Here is a 12,925-nt window from a genome sequence, read left to right on the forward strand (position 1 = left end):
TCTTAAGGTAACATTAGGATAATAACATAACATGAAAACTGTGGAGATAAATTGTGATCTCATGTGAGCCCCAGGGTGGCTTTTATTTACAAATCATGATTACTTCTCAGAGGGCTGGGCAGACATAAGCCAGTGTTTCAGAGAGAGTCTGAGGTGAAAGCTTTTCTCTCCCCAACAATGTCATATTTGTAGTAGAATTTTCTCGTAAGAGTCTTGGTGAACAAAAATACATAAGGATAGAAGGTGGAATGGAAATGGAAGGAAGTCCATTTCAGAAGGAAATAATCCCAACATAATGTTCAAGATATAACAATAGGTTATTAACTGGTGGATTTGGCAGGGAAAATTCTGCTACGTCATTTTTTCTTTTTCTTCTTCTTCCTTTCTTTTTAAATTTATTTTATTTTATTTGTTATTTTTAGAGACAGAGTCTAGCTCTGTTGCCCAGGATGCAGTGTAGTAGCACAATCATAGCTCACTGCAGCCTCCAACTCCTGGGCTCTAGAGATCCTCCTGCTTCAGCCTCCCGAGAGCTGGGACTGTAGGTGTGTGCCACCACGCCCAGCTAATTTTTTATTTTTTGTACAGACAGGGATCAGCCTCATGCCCAGGCTGATCTTAAACACCTGGCTTCAAGTAATCCTCCCACCTCAGCCTCCCAAAGTGCTGGGATTATGGACAGGAGCTACTGTGTCCAGCATGAAATCATTTATGATGTGTTGACCATTTTTCAACTGGATATGAAGAATGACACACAACTGTGAATTTATCAAGACTTGTGCTTTGTTTACTTAGTTTCTTTATATAGGAATTTTCAAACAAATGTAAAGTGGAGGCATGTACACTGCAGTAGGTAATGGCTGTATCAGTCAACGCTTAGCCTTCGTTGTCATCACAATGTTTTACCCCAGTACCATGCCTATCCTCATGGGCCAAAAACACAGATAGAGTCTACAAGAATGCACAAAGCAGCTTTTCACCAAGGGTTAAGTTTCCATTCTACTTGCTAACCCACAGAGAATGGATAGAAGGTGGAGATTAGAGAGTGACTTCTACACTCCATTCAGCAGATTCAAAGTTTCTCAATGGCCATGAAGAGTCTTCGCTCTAGAGCCTCAAGGTTACTAAACTGCCACTTTTCAAGGTTCCTATTCTTGCTTTCTCCTCCATGCCTCAGTCTTTAACTCCTTTGGTCTTCCCAGTTTTTCCCAGATTCTGCCCATTTGGTCTCTGGAAGGGGTTGTCAGTCACTCAGCTCCATGGGTTTTATTGCTAGGTGGAGCCATAGTGAAGTTTCTGTAACGTAATCAGACTTATTATTCCAAGGCCAAGACTGATCTACTTTTATCAGTTAGAACTCTTTAGATTGCAAGTGACAGAAAGCCCAACCCAAGGGACTTGGGTCAAGTTTGTCCTCAAGCACTCACTTGTCCTTTCAGCTTCTAGTATGTCCTTGCCCTCATCTACTCAGGCTTTCCTACCAATTGCTGGCTGGCTATTCTATAGTGACTTCAGGTTCAACATCAGACACAGAGACAACAGCCTTGCACAGACTTCTCCACCAGCAACATAGTTTCATAAAAATCTAACCCCTATAACAAATCCTTTAATCTATATTACTTCTAGTGGTTCTACTTCGCTGACTGATAATATGCCTTTACATAAAACATTCCAAGGTCTTGGAAAAGTCTATGCACATTGCATTTGTCTGTTCTTGCACTGCTATAAAGAAATACCTGAGACTGAGTAATTTATAAAGAAAAGATGTTTAATTGGCTCACAGTTCTGTAGATTATACAGGAAGTATGGCAGCATCTGCTTCTTGGGAGGCCTTAAGAAACTTACAATTATGGCAGAAAGCGAAGGGGAAGCAGGCATGTCTTACATGGCCAGAGTAGGAGCAAGAAGAGGTGGAGGGGCAGGCTAGGCAGGTGATACAGACTTTTAAACAACCAGATCTCGTGAGAACTCTATCATGAGAACAGCACTCAAGGGATGGTGCTAAACCATTAATGAAGGATCCACCCCCATGATCCAATAACCTTCCGCCAGGCCCCACCTCCAACACTGGGGATTATAGGGACATGAGATTTGGTGGGGACACAGATACAAACCGTATCACACATATACTCTGTCTGTCACTCTCTTGATTAAAAATTGCAATCTAGTTTAGACAGTCGGTGTTAGTAATAGTGAGCATTCTCTTTTTATATTTTATTGAAGTCATTAGTACAAATAATTATAAAGCTTGAGTCACTATTTATTATGTCATGAGCATTATTCATGCCCTTGCACAGTCTTTATAACCATAATTTTAAAAAGGCTTGACAATATTTGAGTGGATGCTCTGTAATTTCATTTTTCCCTTTTCTATTGTTGGCGCTGTAGGTTTTTTCCAATACTTTACTGTTATGAATAATGATCTGCGGTGCTGCTTCATACATATAATTTTTCCATATTTTTGGAATATTCAGTTAGTCTATAATTTCACAAATTGAGGATAAACGTATGTAAAAGGTATGAACCTTTGTATTGCTTTTGATTCACATTGTTTAATTGCTTTCAAAAGGACTAGGACAATTACAGTCCCGTTAGTAATTGGTAACATCCTTGCTAGCTTTGATTGTCCAGCCTGGACTGAGTTGTACATTCACCTGACTGTGATGAAGCAGCTGGTCCTGCAGCTCAAGCAGTGGGGTTTCTGAGTCTATGGAGTTTTTCTTGTTGAGTCTCAGTTCATGGTGGAGTCATTCAAGTGTATTTCTGGCATCTTGGCAGTCCTGAGTGCCATGCTCTCTCTAGAAATTCCATAAGTTAACATCGTGATCAAAATGTAGCTGCAGAGTAAAAAAGCTAAAAAGGAAACTGAAAGTTTCTAGATCCAGACATGGATTCCTTATTTGATGATTCTACAAGTGGCTTAAGAAGCAAAAAATTCAAAAAAGTAACTAGAGCTGTATGTGGACTGACGACTGTGGCATAGTTCTCTTCTTACATCATGATCAGTCAGATGAAGAAAGTATGAACATTGTATTATAGCATATTGATTTTGCCATTCAATGTGGAGAAGATTCAAAATTTAAATAACCAAAGGAACATGAAAATGAGCCTTCTTCTATGTTTGATGAATATTTTCAAGAACACCAGGATGAATGAAGAGTTTACTAAGGAGTAACTGTCTACATGTGAAGAGCTTGTGGCCAAACCGGCAGAATATCCTTCTCTTTGAAGGATGCAGTAGTAGAAAGCTACATATTCTAATGAAAAAAAAGTGCATGTTTTTTTTTTATCAGCAGCATGCCTGAATCAAGTTTTGAATTATTCTGAAACTGCTGCTGCTTAACGTGGAAACTTGTAGTATTATTTTGATAGTATCAATTTAAATTTAAAAGTCAAAATTGAAATGAATGCACATAGATTTGTATATAAATTAGCACATGTGCAACAGTTAATAAGGCTAGTACAATCTCATTTTTACTGTTTGTATTGTTTTTGAGGTGCAGGAATTATTGTAACAAAATATACATGTTTATCCAGAGGGAAATATCTGGAAGGATATAGGTAAGACCACTGCCCATCTGTATCTTACCACTTCCCTACATTGAAAATGCATTATTTATATAATTTAAAAATTTAAAAGGGAATGTAATTTTAAGGTCTTTCCTGGTTTAACAGAAAAAAGTACCTATTCAATTTGAAAGGCATTCTACATTGCCTATTTTATGCTAGTATCTATTTTCTGCTTTACAATATCTAGAAAGTATCAATATCTTTACTGATCCAGAGTACACCTGAAATATTGGAAAGACACTTTCCCTGGGCATTAATTTCTGAGTTGTGAATGCAATCTGCCAAAAATATAAGGATTTGACCACATATTTTCTAATTAAATTAGGATACTTATTTGGATCATTTCTGTAATTGGAAAGGTTAAGAGAATCATCAGTGGAGACAATGTGGAGGCTATAAAAACACTGCAATTAATATCCTATCTTTTTAAATTTTAGGTAATAGCACTTTTGCTCTTCATAATAGCGTCTTCAGGGAAAGCATATTGAATTCAATCTGTTGTGTGAAATATTTTCAGTTAGAGAAGGTACAGTATGTATATATAAATGAATGTACAGACTGCTGATGATTTATTTTGGATCTATAGCAGTCTTGGAAATAGAACTGAGTTTTATATAGATCTTTCAGAGTCAGGGTAGCCCTAAGCTCTTTATAGAGCAGTAATTTTGGCTGTGTCTAAATAAGACCCATCCTTACAGCTGAAAGATAAAAAAAAATTCAGATAATGAACCATTTAATTTTTTTCTGTATAATGTCACATAAATGGTTTGATTTGGGGCTTCCAAAACTGCATGGCTATTTTGGTTTTATGGATGCATCTTTTGCAAGTCTCAATGCCCTGTAAAAGTGGGAAGGCTGTCAGAAATATCTTTAAGTAGGCCGGGTGTGGTGGCTCATGCTTGTAATCCCAGTACTTTGAGAGGCCAGGGTGGGAGGATCACTGGAGTCCAGGAGTTTGAGACCAGCCCAGGCAACATAGTGAGACCTCACCTCTAAAAATAAAACCGAAAAAATTAACCGTGTGTGGTGGTGCACACCTATAGTCCCAACTACTCAGGAGACTGAGGTAGGAGGATTACTTGAGCCAAGGACTTCAAGGCTGCAGTGAGCTATCCAGCCTCGGTAACAGAGCAAGCTCTTATCTCAAAAAACAAAAAACAAAAAGAATGTCCCAGATAGCCTACTGGGTAGGGGATGGGAATGCTTTTCCTGGCAACTAGTCGTGGAATCAGCATGGCACTAGTGAGTTCAAGATGCTGCCCAGGAATACAAGGACAGCTCTGTCTCAAAAGGAGAAACTCTAGCCTGGCCATGGTGGACGAGCTACAGTGAGAAGTAATTGTAGTAGTCAGTACTGCTGATGATTTCCTTGCTTGCCCTCAGACAGGACCCATCAGAGCCCCTCAGTTGCCTGGTAAGTAAATGTATATATGTGAGGCTTCCTACCTTATGTTCAGGAGTAAGTTTAGCACGTGTGTCTACAAAGTGTAGCCTTTTATATCCTGAACCATGCATTTTGCTATATTAATAGCAACGCCTCACATTTGTAGAGATTTTCTGAGTTTCTCAAACCCATTTATATTTCCTTGGATTATCCATACAATAACATCTCAGCCATTAGCTGCAAGTCTTCTCAGCTCCACCTCTATGTACCTCAATCTTCATTTTCTCCCTTCTATCCTTCTAGCTGAAATCTTTATTCTTGCTTGTACAGCTTCAATTGCCACTGAACTTGGTGTCCTACTTATTATACTGCCTGATGCTATGACAACCTCTTCTCCATATAACAGCTTGAGAAAGCTTTAAAAATTATATCTCATGACATATTTCTGCTTGCTTAAATCCTTTGTTGCTTTCTAAATGGCTTGGGAAAAATCCAACCTCCTTACTGTGGCACGAAGGCCCTGCCTGATCTGGCTCCTTCTGACTTATCCAGCCCATCCTTCTCTTTGTCTCACCCATGGCCACATCAGCCTTTTCTAAGTTCCTTGAGTGTAACCCAAAACTGTCTTCCTTGAGGATCCTTGCACCTGCTGATGTGTCTGCCTGAAAACCTCTTTGTATAGCTAAATCCTTCTCATCCTTTAGGCTTTAGCTCAAGTATCTCAGCCTTCAAGAATCCTTCCTCTACAAATGGGACTTCATGAAGAATGTGGGACTCAGATAAGGATGCACAACTATGAAAGCATGGAGCCTGGACAGAACCTAGTTCTTCCCAGTCCTCATCCATGACGCCTGCCATGATGTATGCCAACCTGTGATTTAGATGCATTTCTTCTGTCATGAACTAGGGAGATGATAAATTATAGGGACAATGTCTTTTATGTTTGTTTGCTTGCATTCTTTTGCAGGGAAAATGGGGAGAGTATTGCAGATGTTAAATAATTTCTGAGTGGTTGCGACTGATGCTGGCAGGAAGGATCTTGACCATCTGAGAACCCACACAGATGTGTGCTTACCAGCTTCCACAGAGACATGCACACGAGTCCCTTTTTAAAGTCTGTAGAGAGATAGCTGTCCTTGCTCTCTATTTGTCTGAAAGGACATGGAGATTTCCATTTAAAAAAATACCAGAAAACATCTTATTATGAGTTCTTTAAAATAAAATGGAAGTATATTTTAGGCCCAGTTTCTGCCCTTAAAAGTCATATTTACTCTAAACTATCAGAATAAACAGGTCATTTTTCCTCTGGACTATTTTCTTAAGCCAGGCATTGTCATGCAAATACAATTTTGGCATCTATTTGTGACTCATTCTCACCTTTTTAACCTAGAGACTCGCCCCAGTGTCAGCTTGTCTCCTCTGAGTTATTCATCCAGGTTTTGAGCATATTGAACACATATGGCATGTGTCACCTCGGACAGGAAAAACCAAGGAAGGATGATAAACAAAGAAACAAACATTACTTTTCTTAACCATTAATCAGTGATATGCATTTGCATTTCAGATTTCCATGGTCTTAGATTTTAGAATAATTGAATCACATAATAGAAAAAAAATTAAAAGATTGTTTCGCCCCATAATCTCATAGATACATTAAGTCTCCTTGGCTGTGTCTCCGCCAAGCCTCATTCAGCCTCTCTTTTAAGATGTCCAGCAATGGGAACTGACTCTCTCCTGGGACTGCACCATCTTTGCAGAGCATTAACTGTTACAAATTTAAGTCAAGCCTAAATTTGGGGGTGTTAGTTTGATCAGCGAATAGCATATGTTTTCATTTAGGTCATCAGTTGAACACTAAAAAGCCAAGAACAGTGCACTGTGGTCAACTTCTAGAGAACTCTAGAGCCTTTAATCAAGACATGCTGTATCCTAAAAATCTGGCCACACTGCTCAATGAGGAGACCATGGAAGCCTTTGACAATGTCTTGCAGAGGTCAAGATATGCTATGTATTGCATGAACATTCCTTGGTCTAGGAAGCTTTGGTAGCCTCATGTTGCCCTCTGGCATCCTGATAATAGGTAATGTTATTAAGTAAGCTCAACTCCAGGTAAAGATTTGACAAAGATATATATATTAATAGTTTAAAACTCCTTCTCCCATTGCATAATTTTCAAAATCTCCTTAAAGCTCATCCACCTCTCACTTCCATGATATATATATACCATGATAATATATACCACTTCCATGATAATATATACCATGATAATTTGATTTTATTGCCAATTAAGAGCTGTTCATCTCTGCACATACCACCTGATAATGGTACCTTCCTTTTTCCCTTGGAATCTTGGTATTTGTGGATGCACAGTACCTCTCCAATAGCACTAGAAAAATCACCAGGTGAATCTAAAACTCTCATTATCTTCCCACTAAGGATACTATGTCTATGTGTCTTCTCAAAATCTAGTATTCACAATCAAAACAAATTCTATAATTACGTAAATTCTATATCTTTAGTTCGGAAAAACCTAAAGAATCCCAGATGTACACAGGTTATAAAAGAAGGAATGTGGTTTCTCAGTGGATGGCCCCAGACCTTGGTAGGGAAGTAGAGGATTGTAGAGTTCTGAAAAGAACACAGGCCAGGGAAACAAAGAGAAGAAAAATATGGACCAGGAAATATTGGCGATGACCTTAAGCTGCGTAAATATAGCTCACCTCAATTCTGTTGGACTATCCCTCATTTTAGCATACTATAATGATGTGTACATTTGTTTGTAACTGCATCAAAAAGGAAATGAGATTAGTCTGGCATGACTTACTTGTTCTAACTGAACCCATGCTGGCTGCTAATGATTGCTTTCTTTTTAAATGCTCCCAAGCCATCTGTTTAATAATCTATTCTAGAATTTTGCCTGAGAAGAATCTCAACGCTAGTGAAGTGAAAGATCCCCAGGCAAAGACCAGGAGACCCAGGTTCTAGCTGTGCTCTGTCATTAACCAGCTGCTAGGCAAACACCTTAGTCTAGCTCATCCTGTTTCACCTCAAAAATGAGTGGGTCAGAATAGATGATCTTCATCGCTCCTTCCAGATGTGAATCTACGATTCCTTCATTTCATTTGTCTGTAGTTTTTGGAGTGTACTCTTTCCCCTGATTAGAAAATCAGGACCTTAACCATTTATAGTCTTTGAATGTTTCTGCTCTGTGTCTTCTAGATCCTGTTCTGCCACTAACTTGTTAATTAACTCTGGAGCAGGTTGTTTAAATTCCATGGGTCTCAGTTACTTCACTTTAAAAATGAAGGAGTTTAAATCAGATGATATCTAAATTTCTGAATATGAGTCTCTAATGTCTAGCTATATTGGATATTGTTTCTGTGATCACATTCTATACATTCTTGGAAGAACCAAGTGTTGTGTGTTTGATTCTTGAGCATAGAAACATAGACTTATAGTCTAAGTTGGGCAGAAAGCTTAGCCATTGTCAGTCAAACAATTTATTGAATGTTTAGAATGGCCAGTGACTTTCCTTCTTGACTTAAATTTAAATTATCTTCTTATATTTTTTCTTTATTTTTTTTTGTAGAGATGAGGTCTCACTATGTTGTCCAGGCTGGTCTCTAAGTCCCAGCCTCAAATGATCCTCAAGACTCAGCCTCCCACAGTTCTGGGATTATAGGCATGAGCCACTGCCCCCGAACTAAGTAACATTTTATTTCTGATTCACGCCAAATTTTTAAAGGCTCCTGCCTCTTTAACAGCTAAGTCTGCTGGTTGGCCCATTTGCATTGAGGAAGGGCACTATGCTCATCTCACAGAATGCCACCAAAGCTCCAAGGTTGCAGAAAGAGGAATCTTGCAAATTGCTCTGTTTCTTATTTCACAGGTGATGAATGCTTTGGGTTGTGGAGCTATTTTATTCTGGCCTGATGGTGTTGCATGACTCAGAATAGATGATTCCCGCAGGAAGGTCTGATTTTTATCCTTTGACTAAAATCTAAAAATAGAGCCTTCAACTCATCCTGGACTCTCAGCTGTCGTATGCCGAATAAACCTTGACACTTGGCATGATTGCTTGTAGCTGTAAAAGAATCACCACGTTCTGTAGTTTAAAATAAAGAACAAACACATATAAGGTATGAACCTGGAGCGTTGTTTATGTTGTTTCATTTGCTGTTGCCTTTATGCTGGGGGAATTATGCAGCTGAAGGCATTTTGCCTTTCAAATTCATTTGAGTACAATTCATTTGAAGGTGACCATAATCAGGTTTGGCCAGGAAAAGAGATATTCTGTCTAATGACATAGTCTTTTTAAGTCTACCTTCCTAATAATAATAAAGGCTGATGGAACTTTATGCTTTATGTAGTCTCATTTTGTATGAACAAACCATCCGTTATCATTCTCACTTCAGGAATAACCCAGTTGGGGTTTAGTGAGTGCTTTGCTTAAAGTCTCAGGACTATGGAGTAGATGAGCTAGAACTGGAATCCAGGATTTATATTATCCAGAGTTTATATTATACTTCATGTCTTTCCACTGCCAGTATGTTCCTGGACCAAACTGAGGGTGGGGCTTCTTCTTCTCATGGCCCAATAACAAGATGCAGATGACCTGGGAAAGAAGGGAGTTTATTTCCATAACTGTGTACAAGGAGAAGGCCTGGAAAATATCACCAGACCAACTCAAAGTTACGAAGTTTTCTGGAGTTTATATACCTTCTAAGCTATATGTCTACGTGTAAGTGTGCATTCATCTAAAGACATAAGTGATTAACTTCTTCTAATCTATAACTAATATCCGAGTTCTGAAGACCTTTCTCTGGAGCCTCAGTACATTTACTTAATCTAAATGGGTCCAGGTGCTGGGGTGATTACCCTTGTCTTGTCTCCTGCTAAATCACGGAGGTCTGGGGAGTTCCTTCACACCCCCAATAAACTTGTTTGTGGAGGTCTGAGGAGTTTCTTTAGACCCCCAATAAAACTTGTTTAATTATAAACGAGTCCTGTTAAGAATTCCCTTATTATCATTTCATACTTCAAGGCCCTGGAAAGGCCTAGGCAAAACTCTTGGTGGGTTTTTATTACATTCTAGCCTTTGTATAAGGGCACTGGCTCTATCTGCTTTTAATATTTAACTTAACCACTCAGTCAGTGCTGAAACAGCTGTTATGGAGGCCTGGGTTAGTGAGACCTGGCCTGCCACAAGTACACAATGCACCATTCCCCTCAACACAAACACAGACAAACCCCGCAAAATATTAGGCAAAGTCAGTGCTACCTTCTCCATGAGCCCTGCCCAGGTGTTCAAGTGCACATAGACCCATGGATGGTCCCTGTCTCTGAGTATCTCTTGTAGCTAATGTTTGTGCCACACAATTGAGGCCCCTTCCTTAGCTCTTTGTAGTGTTCTCATCATATGTCCTGGCCAGAATGTCTATTTATTTTATAAAAACCTTTCTCTGCTGGCTGCGGTGACTCGCACCTATAATCCCAGCACTTTGGGAGGCTGAGGCGGGTGGATCACGAGGTCAAGAGATCGAGACTATCTTGGCCAACGTGGTGAAACCCTGTCTCTACTAAAAATACGAAAATTAGCTGGGTGTGGTGGCGGGCGCCTGCAGTCCAAGCTGCTCGGGTGCCTGAGGCAGGAGAACAACTTGAACTGGGGAGGCGGAAGTTGTAGTGAGCTGAGATCGTGCCACTGCACTCTAGCCCGGCAACAGAGTGAGACTCTGTCTCAAAAAAAGAAGAAAAAACCAAAAACCAAAAACCTTTCTCCTCACTGTGCATAGAGCTGGGTCCACAGTAGATTCACTAGTTTAGTTCAGGAAAATAAGCTTTCAGGATAGAGAGGAGGAATAGCCCCATTCCTGAAGTTAAATGGGACACCTCTAGCACTTAGCCTACTTCAGAAGCCTCTTCTGGTTATGTGGATAGATCACTGTGTGCAACTTCAATTAGTCACACATAGACTCACCATATTTCAGCAGTAGAAAGAGAAAAAAAAGTTATTATACCTAAATTAAGTCCTTTAAGACCCTGGTTGATAAAATTCTTAAATATTATACTGGAAAATATTTCCCAGTGTCTCTCAACTAATTCATTATATGACTGAATGATTAGGAAGTAAAATTGCAATAGCAACCAGTTTGATTATTTTGACTGAATCAGTTGGTGAATTCAGTCATGCAATCCATAATAATGGTTAATTAAATTTTAAAATATTCAAATTGGGCTTATATGCTCCTGTGGCCAATGTTTACTTTAAGTCTCCCTTTGTTCAGTTCCAACTTCCGCTCTGGGAAGTTTCTAGTAATAGGCACAGAGCTGTAACAGAGCATGCTGCAGACACCTCATTAGGTCTTAGATGGACCTGCTGAGCCAAATAGGAACCCAGGTTATTACACTTCTTTTAAGAACTAGGGCCAGGTGTGGTGGCTCACGCTTGTAATCCCAACACTTTGGGAGGCTGAAGCAGGTGGATCACTTGAGGTTATTAGTTGGAGACCAGCCTGACCAATATGGTGAAACCCTTTCTCTCCTAAAAATACACAAATTAGCTGGGCATGGTGTCGGGTGCCTGTAGTCCCAGCTGCTCGGGGGGCTGAGGCAGGAGAATGGCGTGAACCCGGGAGGCGGAGCTTGCAGTGAGCCGAGATCGAGCACTCTAGCCGGGGCAAAAGAGGGAGACTCCGTCTCAAAAAAAAAAAAAAAAAAAAAGAAAGAAAGAAATAGGCTGGATAGGGGGAGCATAGAGAACCTGCAGTTTTGTTCATAGAAGCAGATTAATTGTGAGAGCCATTATGCCCACAATATGCCACTGGTTAGTCCTAATATTCGCTTGTCGGAGGTTCTGAGCATGACGTTGAAAATCGTCTTGGTGGACGCCTGCCATTTCTCCAAACTGCACCTCCATTTTACCTACTTTGAATCTATGCCAGTTGTCAGTGCCTCATCTCCAAATCCACTCTTCTTTGTCCTGCTTTGTGCTACTGGAGATGGACCCTGGAATATGTCTCCTCGGCCAGTGCAACTGGTCCTTGACAGAGGTGAGAGAGTGGGAGAAATATTAGTGGGCGAGATATTAAAAGAGGACAGGGCTTGTCTTTCCCTTTCTGGTACTTTATTTTTCTTGCTCTTTCGGCATAGCCGTGGCTGCCAGCAGGTGCCTTCCTTGTTTAGGAATTTCACTGATTAGAATAAGAGACAGCTGAACCCTCGTGGGGCCATTCATACAAGTCCCTATTTAGGGAACAAAGCGGGCAGCTTTCCTGCCAGTGGGGCTAGGGATACTGCAACCCACGGGGGTAAGCCCCAATAGCACCCACCATGGGCAGTTTCCTGCCAGCCCGTCCTGGCCTGTGGCATCTCAGCAAACTTCTCCATTCAGTGGGCCAGCGATCCATTGTCTCCAACAAAGTAAGTCTCAGCCATGGAGTGGAGCTTTTTCCAAGTTTGTTCCTTCCTCGAGCACTCTCCGCCCCTTTGTGGAGTGGTTGTACTCTAGAGCTGCTATTTCTGTTTTTGTTTTTCATTTTTTTGTCTTTAGATGGAGTCCATTCACTCTATTGCTAAGGCTGGAGTGCAGTGGTGTGATCTCAGCTCACTGCAACCTCCACCTCCCCAGTTCAAACGATTCTCCTGCTTCAGCCTCCTGAGTAGCTGGGATTACAGGCATGCACTACTATGCCCAGCTAATGTTTGTATTTTTAGTAGAGATGGAGTTTCCCTATGTTGGCCAGGCTGGTCTCAAACCCCTGACCTCAGATGATCCCCTTATCTCGGCCTCCCAAAGTGCTGGGATTAGAGGAGTGAGCCACCATGCCCGGCCTATTTCTGTATCTTAAGAGTTATCTTTACCTCTCTTAGAAGGTAATCCCTCATTAGTAGTTCATAACTTCGATGTTAAATTGTCCCAGTAAAAATTACTCATGTGGTGTCTGTTTTATGGCAGGACCCCAGCTTTTG

At 40.4% G+C, this 12,925-nt stretch overlaps 1 pseudogene; it reads left to right on the forward strand.

The window, feature by feature from the left end:
• Window positions 1-1,085: 1,085 nt before the first annotated feature.
• LOC100587751 lies at window positions 1,086-3,156 on the forward strand (annotated as a pseudogene).
• Window positions 3,157-12,925: the final 9,769 nt, after the last annotated feature.

This window comes from Nomascus leucogenys, chromosome 18, assembly GCF_006542625.1.
Source record: "Nomascus leucogenys isolate Asia chromosome 18, Asia_NLE_v1, whole genome shotgun sequence".
NCBI lineage: Eukaryota > Metazoa > Chordata > Mammalia > Primates > Hylobatidae > Nomascus > Nomascus leucogenys.